The sequence below is a fragment of the Ursus americanus genome, chromosome 29 (genome assembly GCF_024610735.1).
Source record: "Ursus americanus isolate L20-20 chromosome 29, mUrsAme1.1.p, whole genome shotgun sequence".
Taxonomy (NCBI): domain Eukaryota; kingdom Metazoa; phylum Chordata; class Mammalia; order Carnivora; family Ursidae; genus Ursus; species Ursus americanus.
Window position 1 is genome coordinate 2,642,546 of NC_142155.1, and position 20,431 is coordinate 2,662,976.

Consider the following 20,431-nt stretch of genomic DNA (forward strand, 5'->3'; position numbering starts at 1 on the left):
TAAATATGCCTGAATTTTGCTTCGAAGAGAGATACTATCTTCATCTTCTAATACTGTCCTCCGCTCTGGAGGGAGACATTATCCCTATCTTTCAAGGCTGTTCTCTATATAAATATCCTTGAAAATGTATTCTAGAACAAAAGATAGTCACTTGTCACTCTGAAGACATGCAATAATGTGGGATATCCATGGAGAATTGTTTCTGAACAATGAATTTATATTCTTTGCGAGAATGGAATGGAATTGAGGAAGATTAAAATTTTGTAGCATCTAAACCAGCTGGAACTTTAAAAAGGATCATAAATTTAGAGAACTCATTTGATGAAAACTGCTGTTATTGACAGAGAAGAGTCAATCGAAAGTGTCAACAATTTCAAATATGTAAACTGAATAAATTTTATGCATCTCGAAAATTGCAAAGCGATTTCATGAAAAAGAAATTCTAGAATATTGAATTTTTTTTTAGAAAAATACTAACATTACAGTAAGTATTTAGAATAGATATAGGTCAGACACTGGTTGATTATTCTTTTTTTTTTTTTTTTTTAAGATTTTATTCATTTGACAGAGAGAGAGACAGCCAGCGAGAGAGGGAACACAGGCAGGGGGAGTGGGAGAGGAAGAAGCAGGCTCCCAGTGGAGGACCCTGATGTGGGGCTCGATCCCAGGACTCCGGGATCAGGCCCTGAGCCAAAGGCAGACGCTTAACGACTGAGCCACCCAGGCGCCCCTGGTTGATTATTCTGTTTATATTATTTTTGAATATTCAGATTATCAATATAAAGAAGTTTTGAAAAATTGACTTTAAATATATATGTCTTTTTAATTCTCATAAAGAATTTTAGTTTTGGAAATAGCTTCTAAGTATAACTATAAATCTGCCAATTTTTAAATTTAAAAAACAATTTATTTTCAATAAATAAATGTTTTTCAGAGCAATGTATAATTTCAAATTTCTGGTCCCCTTTCAGTATCAAAAATATCCTGGCATGGTTGACAAATTGTCTGTTCATTGAAGAATTAATGAAAGTTACTTTGTGAGAGGAAGGAATTCTGAGTAATTGTAGGAGACTAATGGGCAGTGCAGAAGTTTTAAAAAGCTTCCGTGAGAAAGGTGAAAGTAATCTCATACAGTACATGCACAGAACAGTGCTGTTCAATTAATTTATGTTTTCACCAATCATTCAGAGAATCATTGAACTTTTAAGATAGAAGGAAATTTAAAATTCATTTATTTTAATGCTCAACTTAATGCAGTATCTTTTTAATCACCCTTTACAGATTTAATTTTTATTTTAAAAGCATTAATTATATTTTTAAATAATTTAGGGGACATGTGAAAAATAATATATCAGATATATTCAATATAAAAGTATTTTCTACTCATGGTGTTACTGTTCGATTGGAAGAATTAACTGTATTCTCTCTGAGGGTTGACTTTTCTTCTTTCAGCTGAGTATAGTTTTGTTTGACTCTCTTAATTTGAAAGCTGCTTTAGTTTGGGGCATTTTCTGCACCAGCAGTAACATCAGTTTCTTGATGTCTTCTTTATTTCCATAAATATTTCCTACTTTTGGTTGCTGTGTAATTTAGTCACAAAGACTAGTATGATGGGAATATAGCAAAGTTATTAAAAGCTGGGCTTCTGGGGCCCCTGAGTGGTACAATCAGTTGAGCAGCTGACTCTTAGTTTTGACTCACGTCTCAATCTAGTGGTCATGAGGTCAAGCCCCATGTTGAGCTCCAAGCTCAGCATGGAGTCTGCTTGAGATTCTCTCTGTCTCTCCCTCTCCCTGCTCTGCTCATGCTTTCTCTCTCTAAAATAAATAAATAAATCTTTAAAAAAAAATGGGTGCCTCAGTCAGTTGGGCATCCGACTCTTGATCTCTGCTCAAGTCGTGACCTCATTGTTGTGAGTTCAAGCCCCATGTTGGGCTGTGCCCTGGGTGGGGAGCCTACTTTAAATAAATAAATAAATAGATAGATAGATAGATAGATAGATAGATAGATAGATAGATAGATGAAAAAAATTATTTAAAAAAAAAGCTGGGTCTCTGGGATCATTAGAACCAAGTTTGCATTCCAGTTCTACCTCTTACAAGTCCTGTGACTTCAAGTTATTTGATCCTTGTAAGCCTCAACTACCTTTCCAGTAAAATGGGGATAATAATGACAATTCACTCACTGCATTGTTTTGAGGACTAAATGAGGTAGTCCAGTGCCTGGCAGCTGGTTAACATTCAATAAACATTGATGATGATGAGTATGATGACAATATTGACATATTACAAAAACCAGGAGTCTAAAAAAACTCAGTGTAATCCTAATAAAAAGAGGCCATTGGTATAAAAATCTAATTCTAACTTTGTTTCAGTTACTGATTTATGTATTGCCTCACATTTCATGAGATTATTCCAGAAGGGGTGCCTGATGATATCAGACATTAGGCTATTTTCTCACCTGAGAGAATCTATTATGTGGGAGAAGAGAATGACTGCTTTGAGTGGGAAAGGATGGTATTTAGAAGGATGGGCAGAATAAGTACATCCTTTGCTTGAGTGTGATTATTGCAGCCTGATGATTTTTGAAAGCACTTTGCAAAGCTGGGATAACTAATCTGAATCATAGCCCTATTAGTAAAGTCAATATTTTTATCCCCGTTTTATGGATAGAGGAACTGAGCCAAGACATGGTAAATGTCTTTGTCAAGGTTATGTAGAAAGTCAGGGGTAGAACTACACATTTATTTCAGAGTCTTGATTCCAAAGCCATAGGTTGTATAATTATGGCAATGTGCTAAACAACTGAAAACACACTCTATGTGGTGGCTGTTTCTAAAATAATAGAAATATCATCTTCACAATCTCCAGATCAAAGTCACACCTGTGCAATCATTCATTTCTAACATTATTATTTATGCTGGTGGTAGTTGAAGCATGAAAGAAAACATATTTGCAAAAAGAAACTACTAATTATATTGATTAAGCAGTCTTTGCAACATGGAACTGGAGCTAGGGAGAGAAGTACTGTAGAAGAAGGAGTTGACTTAATACATTTAACAAATGTATACGTGGTACATTTTAATGTTGAACTGAAATTCATGAAAAAAAAAATACTGGTGGGATTTCCCCCTGGCATAGTGGCAATTCTGAATCTCCTTCCCTTTCCGTAGCTCCAGCCCATCTGGGTCTGTATGGCTAAGAGAAGTAAAGAGTCAGCAAGCCAGAGTGAATTCAGCAGAAAACATAGTAATCCTTGTCCAGCAGAAAAGAGCTATTTATTTCTTCTGTAAAGCAGGGTGTGGATAGATACCTTAATTAGAAGCACATTTCGATGCAGGGAAGAGCTACATTTCCTTTCTCTATTTTGGTCCTCCGTCTTTTGCTGAAATGTGTGATCAGGCAGCTCCTGGGAACCATTTTAAATTGGCATAGATGGATCTTCCTTGGCTAAATTTAGTAGGATAGTCAGAATTTTAGTAGTCTGTCTCACCCACTCTAAGTTAATTTCCCATTTAGCATTTGTGCCTGCTCACTGGCTGTTGTTGATGGGGAAATGTATAGTTTTGCTTTCGAAGAGAAAAGAGGTGGGGATTGGGTGTAGTCAGCCCTGAAACAGTTCCTAGGCCAGGATTAGATATTATTTTCATCTTCTAGGGGAGATAAGCCAGGCATGTACAGACAAGTCTTCTACAAAAGGCCGGCTTGGAAAAGCCCTCCATAGAACATATCTGCTTCCAGTATTGCTATTTCAGAGAAGTTACCTTCCTAAATGTTTACACATTTTCCATTTGCTAAATTTGGTTGAAAAAATCATATTCCATTTGAATGGTGGATAAAACGAGGTCATCCTTGTGACATCTGATACAATAAAAAAAACAGTCTCATGTGGATTGCTTAAGAAAAAAAACCTGTCGTGCTTGGGGCTCCTTTCAAAAACTGCTTTTGTGCTAAACAGCAGTCCTATCAACAAGCCATGACCTACGATAGCAATTTGTAATGTACTTGGTCAGTAAATCTACTATGGCTCTTTGTGATCACACTGGAGTCCAAATGGTGTGCTGATCTTTTTTCTTATTAACCAGATGATTTCCCGAACGGGAAGCTGCCCCCATTCCAGCTCCATGATAAAGGCCCTGCATAGTCTGGTTCCCACCTCCCTCTTAGGGTTCATGTTCCGAAGACGTGTGTGCCGAGCTCTCTGCCTCAGCCCACCAGCTGGCACTTCATGAGCTAGCCACATCCGCCTTTGCTTGAGACGGGAAGGGGACTTTTCCCCTTCTCCTGGGAGAGTTCCTTCAGGTGGGCTCTGAGTTGCACCCTCATAGCCCTTGTTTTTACCCTTGCTCCTTTTTTTTTTTTTTAAATCTCTGTGTAATTATATCTTCTTTGGTAACAGTATTTGCTGAATCCCCTCTCCCTGCCCCCAGCTATAATCTCTTAAAGAGCAGAAAATATTATTGTATCCCTACCACTTAGTTCAGTGGCCAGCAGCAACAGAGAAGAAACTCAGTAAGCACTGGGTGAGTGAACGACTGAATAAATGAATTTTAGGAGAACTTTCTTCAAATCAAATGTCAGTAGAATGCAGAAGAGCCACCTACATCTGGAGCCAGGATTAGTGAGTGGCCTCACTGAGATAATGGCAAACAGAAGAGGCTAAAATGTTGAAGACACATTTCTCTAACCTCACAATTTTGCTTGAGGGCTCGCTCTGTTACCAAGTGCCCAGGTGCCTTGGGACAAGTTTACATCATTAGTGTCAGATTTTGAAGACCCTGATCTATAAAAGGACTGTTTCTGAAAACCCTGATCTATAAAAGGACTGTTTCTGTAGGAACTTCCCAGATAATGGAAGTGATTTTTTTTTCAGGAGTGCTTGATAAACTTAACTACAACCCAGAGTTAGAGAACTGAAAGAAGCCCCAAGAGAGAGTCACAGCAAATGGAAATAAGCTTGACGCTGCAGTGCGTCCATGAGGTTTGAATTGCAGGGTCATAGCGGGAAAGTGTGTAGGATGCCCATTCTGATCGACGGACCTAGGCGGCTTCCTTTTCCTTTGCTCTGCTCCATCTGTGTGATGATTGGGGTCAGGTCTGAGCAGTCATCTTTGGTCCCAAACCTCTCCAAACCAAGAAAGCAGCACAGTGGTGGTTGAGATCATATTCAGAAGATAGGTGAAGGTATGCAGTAGGAAGGAGATCTCTTTGGCAAACCACACAGTTCTCTTTGGTAGCTGCCTTTTTCAAGATGTCACCCTAAGAGGGCATGGGATTCACCTGTGTGCTTTTAAAACATTCAGATTTTTTTTTCCGGGCTCCCTTTTGAGAGACACCGGGAGGAGGTGGAGGGAAGCCCAGCAATGGCAGGGGGATCCGGGAAGGATCCCAGGGAGCATCCCGTCCCATCCTCCGCCAGCAGTGGGGAACGCGAGACCGCCCACTGGAGCTTCTCCCCACCCAGGGGACAGGAGCCATCAGGCCAGTGGGAAGGGGGGGCTCTGATGCAAAGACCCTTGAGGGTGCTCACTAGGGTACCACAAAGGGGGCAATGTGGACTGGGCTCAGTGGCCATAGGTGCCAGCATGCCACCCATGGGAACCAGGAGGGTCCAGGCGCTCCACAGTGGCCACCAGAGCAGTAGCCCACAGACCACGGAGGGCCCTGAGGACAGCACAAGCACCAGACCCTCCCCACAGACACCCTCAGAGAAGACGCCGGGACGAGACATGGGGCAGCTGCAGACACCGCTGTAGTTTGCACTATAACATGACCATTGACCTCACAGGGGCTGCTACCCCAAAACAAAAAGAAACCCGCCAGAGAGAATAAAGCTACTTGTTTTGATACAATAAATAAATAAATAAATAAATAAATAAATAAATAACATTCAGATTTGTGCCTGCCTAACCTCAGTGGAATCAGAATTTTCTATTGGTTGGGGTGGGGGAGTAGGGTGGGTGATTGGGGAGTTGTGTTAGTTTGCTCAGGCTGCAAAATACTCCAGCATGGCTTAAACCACAGAAATTTATACTCTCACAGTACTGGAGGATGGAAGTCCAAGAAGAAGGTGCTGGCAGGCTTGGTTTCTCTTGAGGTGTCTCTCTTTGGCTTACAGATGGCTGCCTTCTTGCTGCTTCTTCACCGGGTCATTCCTCTGTGCTTAGGTACTCCTGGTTTCCTTCTGTGTCCTAATTTCCTCTTATGAGGACATCAGTCAGGTTGGATTAGTGCTCACTCTAAGGACCTCGTTAATTGTTTACGTATTTGTCTTTTTTGCCAGCTAGTAAATTTCTTGAGACCAGGGGCCAACACTAGACCTTATTAAGCTTTGTTTCTCTAGAGTAGTGTCTGGCATAAAAGTTTTTCAGTTGAATGAATGATGAATTTATTTGGGAACTATTTTTATATTTGAGATTTGTCTGAAGAGGTACTTCCTTATCCCTTTACTAATCTCACTAAATTACATGTTTCAGTATTTTAAATTTCTGTCTATGAAGGTGAAATACATTTAACAGAAAACATTTTATTCCAATATTTAATATAATATGCTGTATTATATTTTTATTTTAAATATAAAATCTTAAATAGTAAACTAGTAAGATAAAAGCAAAGGAATAATCCCATTCTGGAAAACACAATATACTTGTATTAGTCATTTACCTTATTACCATGGGCTCAACAGAAATAAAGTGGCCCTCGAATGGGATGAGTCAGGTTTTCGAGGGAAAGGGTGCAGGGACCCCCCCCTTCCTTCCTCCCCTTTCACCACACACAAACACCACAGAGTGATTTGTCTCTAAAGAGAGGGCTGCTTCTGGAAAAAGGATCTCTTTCTTTGAAGAAAGCATCTATGACAAGTGTTATAGAGAAAAGCTGGTTACTGAGAATTTCCAGGGCATGAGCACATTCTTTGGCTGTGCTGCCACAAATAAGCAGGTCTTCATTTGGGACTAGGATTTTTTTTTAATTTCTTTGTGGGAGTTTCTCATTTTATTCGTTATAACAGCATTGAAGCTATATTTGGGCTTTTCATTTGCATGAAGTCAAATCCTTAAAAAGTTATATTTTGAAAGCGATTTTATATCTTCTTAAAACAATGCCTTTTTAAAAAATATTTCTGGTTTAAGGCTGAAATGTGAGCATTTGCTGGAGAGATAAAAATATTACAGAGAGCAAGCAGATGACTCAAAAGAACAGAGTTATAAAAAGAGTGTCTTAATAGTATAATATCTCACTAATGGGGTCTCCCATCATAACGAATTTTGATAATTCTGATAGAATTGAAACTGAAAATATCTTACGCGCTTCTATAGAAAACCACGATTTTTCTCTATTAAAGAGATAGCATAAATATGATACTTCAGAAAGAATACATAAAAACCCATTCGATGAACACACCATTTTCAAGTATCGTAGCACCACAAACCTGTGTATACATGACATAATAAACTGTTCCTTTTGCCTCTTTTATTCTTTCACCTCTTCATTATAAGTGGTGGTGAGTTCTTCCAGAAAAATAATGCCTTGAGAAGTGATGGGTATTGGCAAAAGCAGGGTCTTTTTTTGTCTTTCACATACCCTACTCTGAAGAATAAAGAATCCACGCTTGCTCTCCCAGAATGGATCCAGAAATCGTTTCCCATGGCTTTGATAACAATGAGCAGTAGCTGGGAGAAGCTGAGATTCTATGGGAAGACTGTGGGAAAATAGATTTTTGGGTATCCATCTGTGGATATGCTGAACAACCTGACAGGGATCTAGAGAGCACAGTAAAGGGATGCTGTGACTATCTTTTGGATTTGGGAATGTTTGGACCTGGCTGCTTGCAAGATTGTGTTCTTTCTGCCTGGGGATTTACTGGCATGCCTTTCCAGGTAACTGGTCATTTAGGCAGGACTGCATTTACCTCTTTCTTAAAGGTTTCATTTATTGCATAATTCTCTTTAAGCACCCATAAACAATAAAAATGTATTTCTTTAAACATATTTTAGGACTCAGACTTTTAATTATTTTTTACTGGCCTTTGTTCCAGTAAGCCCATCTCTTGACATCCTCTTGCTCTGATGTTTCCAAGCAGTTGGGTTCTCTAATTTTCCATATCTGGTTTCCTGCTCTGGTTCTGCTCTTAGATTGGGGTCAAGTTCCCCTCACAGTAGGGGGACCTTGTTTTACATTCTTCTTATAATCTCTAAAGAGTAGAATATAATACAGGAGCAAACAAGTGCTTAATAAAAATGTATTGCTTGTTTGGAGTTTTAAAATACTGATTGCGTAAATCAAACACGGTTCTTCTGATTTCAACTCAGTCTTTTCTTAGCTTCTCTTAAATCTCCACTTGACAGTTTTTTTTAAAAAGATGTGAATATTAAAGTCACCAGTTTCTTAAAAAAAAAAAAGACCCCCCCCTTTTCTGCCAGAAGCAGAGATGTTACAAACAGTAGTTCCCCAAGTCTTCTTACCCCATCACTCAGGAGATCCTTGTTTGTAAGCTAGTCTCAGGCTGAACTCTAGTTCTGTTCAATTGACTAAATACGGGACATATTTTGTGTTGGCTACAATTACTCAACAGTTTTTCATCCATTGTATGTTCTTGATGCAGATCACCCATCCTTCCCTCAACCCCCATCTGAGAATCTTCATAATCATTACCACACCCTGCCTGTCCCCCATCCATTTCTTACAGTACAGCTTTAGGAAATGGTGACTCTTATTTTAGAGAAGAAATAGGGAAGTTCTTTTTTTCTCTTCCATTCTCCATTCTTGGTGTTCCCACAGGGCTAGCCTGCCACTGGTAATCCAGCTTTCTAATGTGAATCCCCAGCAGTACCTTTCAGTCATATTCTTTCATCATCTGCCCTTGTCCTAATGAATTTACTTGAATATGTACACCATTGCTCTCCAGAGGAATATAATGGGCCCGCTTAAAAATAACCACTCTTTTCCCATGCTGTGCTAGCTCATTCTCAGTAAACACTCTACATTAGAAGAGACTTTTTACATTTGTGATGATGGAGGAAAGATCTGGCAAACACTGCATATTGGTTATTGTCAAGAAAAAACATGGAAGTTAAGTTAGATTGTTTTTCCTAGGTATTGAATTGAACCAAAAAAGTTAATAGTAAGATTACTAGGCTCTTAATGCCAATATTCTTAGGATTTTTTTGCGTGTGATAAATTTCTTGGCAGATTTATGTCATGAAATCACAGAATTTCAGAAATAGAAGTAAACTTATAAACCTCCTATCCAACCCCATCAATTTAGCTTGAGAAAGAGTTAACAAAAGAATAAAAGAATAAGTGATCGTAATATTATACTTTCACATTTTTTAAATTAAATGAACGTATAATTTTAGAATGTCAATTTATAGGAAGTTGCAAAGATAGTACAAAGAATTCCCAGATACCCAAACATAGTTTTCTCTATTATTTTCATCTTACATTGTTATGGTGCATTTGGAACAATTAATGTGACATTGCTATTTTTTCCTCAAGTCGATACCTCATTCAGATTACCTTAATTTTTATCCAGTGAATATCTTTTGTCTGTTCCAGCCAAAATACTACATTTCTTTTATTTTTTATTTTTATTTTTCTAAGATTTTATTTATTTATCTGAGAGAGAGAGAGAGAGAGAGAGAGCATGAGCAGGGGGAGGGCAGAGGGAGAAGCAGGCTCCCCACTGAGCAAGAAGCCCAATGCGGGACTCGATCCCAGGACCCTGAGATCATGACCTGAGCCAAAGGCAGACACTTAATTGACAGCCACCCCAGCATCTCGCTACATTACTTTTAGTTGTTAGGTATTTTTAGGCTCCTCCTGGCTGTGTCAGTTTCTCAGACTTTCCTTGTTTTTGACAGTTTTGAGGAAAACTGGTCAGGTATTAATTCTGTAGAATGCTCCTCAGTTGGGATTTGTCCGATTTTTTTTTTTTTTTGATTAGGCTGGAGTTTTGAGTTTTGGGGAAGACAAAGAGGTAAATTGCCATTTTTATGACATCATATTAAGAATATATACTATCAGCATGACTGTTGATGTTGACCTTGATCACCTGGCTCAGATAGTTTTTCATGTTTCTCCACTGTAGTTACTGGGTTTCCCTTGTTCCTTACTATTTTCTTTGTGGGGAAGTCACTATGCACCGTCCACAGTTAAGGAGTGGGAACCTATGCTATCCTTCTTTGACAGTGGAGTGTCTACCTAGATTATTTGGAATTTTTCTGCGTGGGAGATGTGTCTCTTCTCTTTCATTTGTTAATTTAATCACTTCTTTTTATCATTATGGACCTGTGGATATTTATTTTATACTGTGAGATAGAATCCAATACTTTATTTTGTTGGTTAAATTGTTCCAGCTCTGACCATTGGGAGCTCTTTCAATCAACTCCTATTTCTTTTGATGTAATTCACCATTGTGTGTTTTGTTTTGTTTTGTTTTTAAGCATTTCCTAACTTTCTGGCACTACTAGATATTGCCGTAGTTCATCTTGCATGTTTCCTGCTCCAGTCCTAGAACCAGTCATTTTCCCAAGTAATCTTGGCTCTTTTTATTGGAGGGTGGTATTAGAAGAGATCTGGATGCCAGTTTTGCTTGTTGTTATTGGAATATTGTTGCTTCTAGGCACTATCAGCTGGCAGAGCAAGGAAATATAAATATATATACCAACCCATGTGTTTACATATATCTGTAAATATTTCTATATGTCATCACTTGGGTCTATATTAAGCTAAACATAAGTTCGTATTGATGTCTCCCACTCTAGTCCATTACTGCATGGATCATTCTAGACTTCTCTCCTTGCTTGTGTGTAACCTCCCACTCCCATAGTGAGATACCCTGCTTTCATCATCTGCTATCCATTTATTTAATTATTTAGCTACATATATACCAGTTTTAGAGTTTTCAACATATATTCCTGTGTGAAACAATTTAACAACTATAGAGTAGCGCTTGGGCACAGTTCCTTCTGTCTTTAGTCTTAAAGACTTCCCTTATTTCCAGAATTATATAAGTAAGCATCTCTTATCCCTTCAGTGAGTTTCATACATTTTTAATACAGTTAGATTATTTTATCACAATCTGCATTCCATCCTGTGATCCTCTGACCTCTTAAATGATTTCTTTTTAATTTGCATATAATAAAATTCACTCTCCGTACTGTAAAATTTTGTGGGTTTTCATACTTTATGTTGTGTATCCACTATTATGGTATCACACAGAATAGTTTCATAGCCATAAAAAATCCCCTCTGCTTCACCTATTCAGCCCTTACCAAACCTTCTCCTTACCCTAAACTCTGAAAACTAGTGATCAATCATCTCTATAGTTTTGCCTTTTCCAGAACCTCATATAAATGGAATGATATAGATTGACCTTTTCAGACTGGCTTATTTTACTTAACAATGTATATTCAATATTCATCCATGTCTTTACATGGTTTGATAACTCATTCCTTTTTACTGCTGAATGATATTCCATTGTAGGGGTCTACCGCAGTTAATTTATCCATTCATTTATTGAGGAACACTCTATAGCTGCTTCCAGTTTGGGAGGATTATAATCATTCTTGTGGAGTCCAGTGTGTGTTAGAGTGAAGGAGTAGGCACTCTTCTCCATACAACCTTTTAACCCAGGTTGAGGAATAATCTGTCATCTTTAATGTGTAGCTCTCAAGTTTTCCCCGGTTGTTGACATCCAAACGGCAGGGGTAGGAAGGGGAAAGAAAGTAGAAGATTGTGCCATAGATTTTATGAGCAAAGTCTGAATGTAGTGTATACATCAATTCCACCAATATTTCTTTGGTTAGGATGGTTGAATGACCCTATTATCTGTGAAGGAGGCTGGACTATGTGCCTAGAAAGAAAAGGAAATGTGTTTGGTGAGCACAGCATTGTCTTTGCCTTAGTACTCCCATTTGGTTACCAAATATCTGTTTTACTTTTCTTTCTATACATAGCTGCACAACCCCAAGCTATGTAATCTACAGTCCTGTCCAGCTACCGCATCCACTCAAAGTCCAGGACCTCAGGCTGGTATGGGCGTTAGAGACATGACATTTCATGACGTGGTGACTTTCGAACTCTAAAGACAACATGCAATGATAAAGCAAGGGGAGGCTGGCCAATAGACACTTCCATTCTGCAAAGGGAAGAATGGAAGCTGCAGCAGTCACTGGTGCAGAGCAATGTGGTAATCCCATGGGGCTGGCCTTATGAAATTTTCCAGGTCCTCATTAGCCCCTGATTAAACTTGATTCTGCTTTCCAGTCGGTACCTCATGGCTCCTGGATCCATTCTCTAGGGAGTTCTTCCTTTTTATTCCTCTTCTTGGCCACATCTGAAAGGGACATTTGATAGGCCTTTGTTGGAAGCTGTAGAGCTCCCTGCATGTGGAAGATCGAAGATTCAAGGATTATTTTAAGTCCCAAAGAGTCAAAGACTTTCTAAATCCATGCTGTGGTTCCTTTGGTAATGAAATTCCCTTAAAAACTTTTGATCTATTTTCTTCCAGTCATTCCACAGGCCAGTAACCTCATAACAAATTCTTTACTAGGTATGATTTGCAAATTATTTTATTTCTTGGATTCCTTCTATCCTTCCCCGATCCTTTCTCTCTCAATTAAATGGTGAATATTTTGAGGCCATTAATCTGGAGAGGGAAGGCCACATTCTTAAGGTGATTTTGCTGTGGGACTGGGTTTTAAAGATTTCTTTGGCTCAAAGGCTGTTTTGATCTTAATCCTCAAATCTTAAATTGGGATAGAAAGGCAGTTGGCTTTTCCAATCCTGGCCAGATTTCTACACACTGGCCAGTTTTCACCTATGTACGTCATTTTTTCTTTTACTTTCATACCAAACCCAGCCAAGTTTATCAACACACACTAATCCGTTCATTCTTTCTAACTGTTTCCTACCAGAATGCCACTTCAGTAAGCAAATGATCTGTTTTCAGCAATATTGCAATTTTCCCAAATGTTTGGCCACAGTATAACACTGACTGCCATTCTTCTGGCATGTTTAGTTTCTTTGCTAATGCCATTTATTTTGTGTCACAGTAGCCTCTTGCAACAAAAGTATTAATTTCCAAATTAGGCAGGATAATTAACACTGCTGTTGGTGCTCAACAAGAATCCCAATGTAAAAATATCAGGGACTTAACCTATTAAAAGTATATTAATTGTTCTCATCACTCTAGTATGGGTCTTCCGGGGGATCTTTTTCTACATAGTCATTTAGAGAACTAGATTGACAGATGTATTTCCCATCTTCAACACATGGCTTACAAGATCATTTTGGGCATCAACATCCAGCAAACAGGTTGCTGGAGAGATCCCACTGCTTCCTGTATTTAACTGGCTAGAACTCACTTGTGCGATCTTAGTTAATTGCAAAGCAGGGTAAAAAATGTGGTCTAGCTATGGATCTGTGTGTCCAAGAGGATATTTCTGTTTCTAGGTTTGATTAACATACAGCACTGACTCTGCCACAATATCCTTGAGCTTCTGTCACCTTATCGGTGAAATGAAACCGTTGATAACCTATTTTATAGGGTGTTGTATGTGAATGCGGTAGTTTATATGGGCTACATTTGAAAAGTGGGAATACTCCTACTTGCCCCCTCCAACCTTCTCTTCCTCCCTTCCTCCCCACCCCCACCTTTCTTTACAAAAAGTAACTTCAATTGTGCCCTTCAAATTAGTGAAGTTAGCGCTTGGTGATCTTATTCTGTGTACCCTATGATCAATGACGTTAGATAGTAGCTGGTATTAACTCAATAGTCAAATTTGTTTTTGCCACTCTTTTGGTGTCTTTCTTCCTTTAGCTATACTTAATCCAAAAAACTTGTTAATTTTTATCAAACGGACTAGGCTTTATATACTGCAGCCTTCTGATATATGGGTATTAGAGATGAAGAAGGCCTTCATGGTCTTGTCTTAGAGCATTGGGTTTTTGTCCTCATCAAAAATCATTAGAGTCCTGGAATACAAATGGTCTATAATTGAATCACCAAGACTTTTATTAATTTATAACCCAAACACTGAGGATAATGATCATCCCCAGATCATCGCTCCAGATATGTCAGGCAGCTCCTGGTGATAGGCTGCAAGAAATTACTATCTTCTCCCAGGGTAGGTACCAACATGTCAAGCTCCTTAAACTAATACATCATGATAATCAGTGCTTTAAAAAAAACCCAGCAACACTGAGTGCTGCATAATGAAGACACAGAAACACTGGAAATTCTCGGCGATGCTTCACCCTAATTGTCACACAACTGAAAGCCTGGGATCCCCCAACAGCTAGCATCTGCTGCTATGGAAACCTTAATGTTCCATCATCTGAGAGATTAAAAATTGAGGCTATTAATGGACTTGACAGTAGTTTGCATGTTTCATTAGTAAAAAATGCCATTATTCTAGGGCTTACGGGAATTGGATTTTTGGGTGATGTGTTTTATTCTATATTAAAATGGTCCAGGCATAATTTGAATGGTATAACAAAAGAAAGGAAACAACTGAGGAGGAATTAGGACAGTTCGGTGAATCAATCCTTCCTCCTCTCCCTGATCTTCCCCTGCTGGCTGATTGTTTAACGGCACAGGTGAGGTTTGGAGGATGGGCAGGAAATGAGAGCGAAGCCAGTTTCAGCCTCCATTCAATTTCAGTGCAGGTTCTTTATGAATCCCAGGCTCTTTTGTTTGGGAGGCAGCATAATTAGTGCAGTGTTTGGAAAACCAAGGATTCCAATCCATTACTGAGTCAGAAAAGAAATTCAGGGAGTCTCAGCATTTATTAAAAGCAGAATGGAAAAGGATAAAAAAAATACTGAAAGGTATTCCCAATTGTTAGGATAAGTATTATCTGTAAAATTCTTTCTACCAGTTTACAGGATAGTAGTACTTTCTACTGTGAGTCATGGCCAAAAAAAGTTTGAAAAACATGGTTAGAGTGCATGATTAAGAGGCCAGGCTATGAAGCTTGGCTGTCTGAATTTGAATCTTGATTTTACCACCTGCTAGCTATACAAGCAAGTCATTTAACATCTCTGTGCATCTGTTTGCTTATCCATACTGCAGGCATGATAGTAGTTGAATCGGAAGGTTGCTGTAAAGAGGAAATAATTAAAACAATACGAAGTGCTTGGAATACATCTAGTGCAGAAAAAGTGCGCAAGTGAGAGTTAGCTATTGAAAAACGTCATTGATTACTTGGAGAAATTACATTTTTAGATCACTGAACATGTCTATCTTTTCGCATGTATATTTGTAAAATAAGGCCAATACTTGCCAGTTTAGAAAAGCATCGTTCTAAATTGTCCTTTTAAACCACACAGTACATCACATCACTTGCATTGCTCTTAATACCATTGTGCCGGTTTTATTCCTTTCCCTTGATACCAGAATCATAATGGGTTCTACTGCCTCATGGGGTCCTTAAAGAACTGTTGTGAAGACAAATGCAAATATTAAGGCTCTTTTTTTCTAGGAAACAAAAAAGTTTTTAGCCCAATTTCCCCTTAAAGGCTGCATCATATCTGAATGGACCACTAGGGTACTATTTAGTGCATCAAAACATTAATCCACTAAATGGTGCCTGAAAGGTTAATGCAGCTTCTGAAAATGACTGACCTGCTCCCAGAGGCCTGTCCTAGGAGAACAGGGTTCTCTAAGACAGACATGGGGCATTGTTCTGGAGAACCAGTCAGAGGAGAGCAACATAAAGTCCGGGAGACAGACACATGGACTCTGCTGGTAATGGCACCTTTGGGATCTGAGTCTAGGGGTTGCTTTATTTCCTAAAAGTAAAAGATGTCTAAATGGTTCCCAGCGTCCTCTTTTAACTGAGTGACACTTTGCTAAATGGAACTTACCTGGGATAGAGGTGTTATGAACACTGACAAATGATGATAGATTTCTGTGTTTGAAATTCTTTGCCTTTACCCGATCACTAGATGGGGGGAGTTAACTCAAAAGGACAATCACTTTCTAATTTCCACGGGTGTAGCGTAAGTACTGATCAGGGGATCTGGAGCTCAGAGAAACTGGAAGGGAGTTAGAAGGGGGTTTGTGATTATAAATTATTTCATTTCCTGAGCACTTACTAGATACCAGGCTCTACAGGGAATGCTTTATACACGGGAACTAATTGAATACCAACCGTGGCTCTGTAACGTAGGAATTATTTCTCCTATTTTCCAGATGAGGAAATTGAGGCTTTGAAAAACTATTGAATAATTTACCAAAAGTTAGAATGCTGGTACCTACCTAGCACTTGCATGTCAACGGCTGATGATAGAGCCTTCAATCCATTCATTTCCATGCTTCTTCACTCTCCATCACCTATCTACCTGTATCCTCACTTCTGTCCTAAGATTCTAGGCTACTTTTGAAGATTCACTGTCCTGCACAAGCCCTCACTCTTGCCCATGTCTCCTCTAATATATTCAGCTGGGGAAACTCCAACCCTGGTTAAACACAAACTTCTGCCTGTTCCAAGGTGGTCTTTGAGCAGCCCTCCATCATCCCACATATCCAGTTCTTCCAAATGATATATCTCGATCTTACTCCAGTATAGAACCAGAATTCGTCCCATTGTCTGGCTCTCCATTGCTGCCACCTGAGACTGAGCCACCATCACCTCTTGCCTAACTGCTGCCATAGGATTTAAATAACCCCCTTGCTTCCACTCATGCTCCCTACACTATACCCTGAACAGCAGCTAGAACAGTCTTTAAAAACATTATTCACCTCATGTCCTCCCTGTGCTTCAAGCCCTCCAGGGGTCTGCCATTGATTATTGGATAAAACCTAAGGCCCAACGTGATCAAACCCCTGTTGCTTTTGGACCTCAGTTTGAAACATGCTTCCAGCCTCATGATGCCCTAGCCTCATGAGCCTTCTTGTTCCTTGAACACTCTGCACTTCCTCCTGCCCCAGAGCCTTTGCAGCTGCTGTCTGCTGCATCCCACAGGCTCTTTTGTCAGTTCATTCCATACCTGGCTCCTTCTTGTCTCGGTTCAGATCTCACCTCCTCTGAGAAGCCCTCCCTGGATACTTGGTTTAAGGGGCTTTTCCTGTGGTAAAGAGAACAGAATGGCACAGAGAGCTAGTGGCTGAGATGAGGCCAGAGGACGTTTTCTCCTTCTGCTCCCACGTTCTCCCCACTATCTGGTGCTATCTCCAAAGTTTTGTTTTGTTTTGTTGGAAACATGAACAACCTGGTTCAAATCTTTCAAATTATCACTTTGATAAGAGATTATAAAATTTCAGGAGCACACAGGCCGAATTTCCTTCCTTGACTTCTTGGTATTGTTGCCTGGGCTGTTGACTGTGCACTGGAGGTCAGGCCTGCTCCCACGGGCAATGTGGTGGGTCGGCTGTACAAATTCATGTAAATACTGTTCCCAGTGCTGTGTAGGGAGGAGAAACTTGGTGCCCCACTGAGGCATCTGCAGTTTTTATATTCACAGGGTCAACTATTATGTCATAATGACCAACCATACACTTTATATGTACATAATAAAAAATGAATGCTACCTTTTATCAAGGGTCTGCTCTGTGCCAGGTGATTTTACCTATATTATCCCTAAGGTTCCAAGAAATGAAAAAAATCATGTTCAGGTTCCCCGTCTGAGTGACGCCAGAGCCTGTGTTCTTTCTGGAACATATGTTGCCTTTAAAATAATATATGTATTTGATGACTTCCCTTTAGGCATAATTTGCAATTAATGCTTTCCATCTCTCTGTCCCACTCCTTTCTCAGTCCTAGCATCCCTGACATAACTACCCCCACGGCTTTTCCCTGTTTCTTAGCTACTCAATATGTAAACCTCACAAATGTGTTACTTGATATGGCCCACTTTGAAGTATTAAGTGGTTGAGGGGAAAGGTGGGTTTTTAAAATTTCACTAGGGAAATGAAACTTAGTCACGTTGAGGAGGGACTTTGGCAAGAGGATGGGGGAGAAGGAGACTTAACGCTTGTCTCTCCATAAAGACCCTCAATAAATGTATGTGTCCCTACCACATCAGTGGCCACCTACTTCTACTTACATGCGAATTCTTTCCGAACCATCTACCCACATCCTTGTCTGAATCCAGCTGCACCTGAGCCTACAACTGTATTTCTCGTGTGAAAGTAACCAGCCCGATTAAGGATTAGCTCTGTATCTTACTTTCATTAACACAGATTCTAACCGGAAGAACTAACTGCTTCAGGCCTAATATCAGGACACAGTTTTGGTAATGTGTGTCTAGTAGCTGCTAGACATCTGAATGAATATTCTCCTCACATTGGTCCTCAGTGCTTTTTGAGTACAAAAAAAATATTTAAGAACTAGGTAGGAAAAGTTTGTGACTTGCCTTTTTTTCTGCTCCTGACTGCATAATGAGGCTGTGCTGCCTTGCCCCTGGTCTTGCTTTCCAAAGGCTGCTTTATGTATCTTTTGGGCGATAATCATTACCCCTTATCATTTTTCTTGGCATGGTTTTTATTTGCTGGGGAAGCTATTCGAAAGCTTACCCACCCTACTCAGTGACCCAGGTAGAGAGGAGGGTATTGACACCTCTGCAGGGCTCATTACCAAGACAGCAAACTGGAGGCATTGATTAGGAGCCTGGATGGAGTGGCGTTTTAGAATTCTATTGCAAACATTAGAGTCCTCTCATTTTAAAAATCCTTTTAAAAAATCCTCCATAGAAACTTCTAATAGACTCTGTGGTGGTGTTTGTTCCAAGGTAAACACGAAACTTTGCTGAAGCAAAATCAGCTACCAAGAAACCACAAAAAGTGGGCAGGAAAGAGAACCTTTACATTTGTATCTTCCAACTGGAGGTTGAATTAAATTACCTTGATGACCCTTCAATTCTGATTTGATCGTGGGTCTGAGTCAGTGTTAGTGTCTGTGCTGTTCACTTGCTGTCCCTCAGCCCCACGCCTGCCCTTCTCTGCTCAGTACTGCTGGGGGCAGTAGTCTGCCGGCTGCACTCCCTGGCCCCTTTCTGTCCGGGGCTTCCCATGGGAGGCACTGGTGGAAAACCAGAAGGCAGCAGGTACGGAGATTCTGCCTCGGGCACCAACTCCATGGCAGGGACTGACAGCTGCTGGTGGTTTCTGGGGATGGGAGAGACGATTGTGGGCTCCCCGGCATCACATCTGCAGGCGTCCAGTCCAGCCGACATGCCTCTTGGGCAGTTCTGGCCCCAGTCGTGGTGCTTTTCATCTTGGCCGCGGTGGCAACATCTCTAGCAGCAAGGCGGCAAGGGTGAGCCGGCAGGTGCCAGCCCCAGGCACATCACCGGCTTCCTGGTCTCCAGGTGTCCTGAATCCTTCCTTTTCCCCTCTGCTCACCCTGCCAACGCCTTTGTAGTCAGTTCCCTCCATCTGAAGTCCTCAGCGTGGTTTCTGTTTTTCTGATTGGATTCTGACTGATAGATTTATGAATAAATTACTTCAACACTTCTTACATTTGGTTTCTAGTTGTCATCTAATGGGGCTTTTATGTAAACATTTGTGGTAGAAAATTAAAATCATAGTAGTAAATGATAATAAAAATGGCTAACCTTTATCATTTACTATATGCTGGGTGCTGTTCTCAGCCCTTCAGATCTTATTTAATCCTCACAATGACTCTGTGAGATACATAATATTTTTATCCCCTTTGATCTTGAGGAACATAAAGGTCAGAAAGGTCAAGTAGATTGTCAGTGCCCACTACCACACAGCGGGGGGAGAGCCAGGATTTGACCTAGGGCCACCTGACTCTATAGCCTGAATTCTTAATCATTACGGAATATTGCCCCTGGCTGGTCTATGTTCTAACTCTATGTACTTACATATCGTAGACAATGAAGTCTTTGCTTAAACCACAGTCTTTTATGACAGGTTTTGCAAATGTGCACCTTGAAGTCACTTCAGACATTGGATAATTCTATAAGTAATGTAAAAAATGTAAATTCTAGACCCTTGTAGATTCTAAGCTCGTGTGGCCAGAATTGGTTACCTACCATGTTCATCACTTATCCCCGGCACCTGGCATAGTTTCGGTCACATCTGAAGCTCTAATATGTTTATACAATCAATGTTTATGTAATAAACAATAAATGATATAAAATAAATCACACATACCATATACAATAAATCAATAAATCAAAGCCTGCCTGGGCTTGAATGTAGTTAACTTCCCATAGCCAGACAACTTTTTTTTATTGCTAAAAATTTCCTTTTGGAAATAGGTAACAGGCAAAGAAGGATTTTTTGTTTTGTTTTGTTTTTTAAGAGTTTATTTATTATTTGACAGAGAGAGAGAGACAGCCAGCGAGAGAGAGAACAGAAGCAGGGGGAGTGGGAGAGGAAGAAGCAGGCTCCCAGCAGAGCAGGGAGCCTGACATGAGGCTTGATCCCAGGACCCTGGGATCACGTCCTGAGCCGAAGG

At 40.0% G+C, this 20,431-nt stretch overlaps 1 long non-coding RNA gene across 2 annotated transcripts in view; it reads left to right on the forward strand.

The window, feature by feature from the left end:
- The window catches only part of LOC148107488 (uncharacterized), a 349,000-nt gene that overhangs the window by 125,780 nt on the left and 202,789 nt on the right, over positions 1 to 20,431 (forward strand). The window lies entirely within an intron of this gene.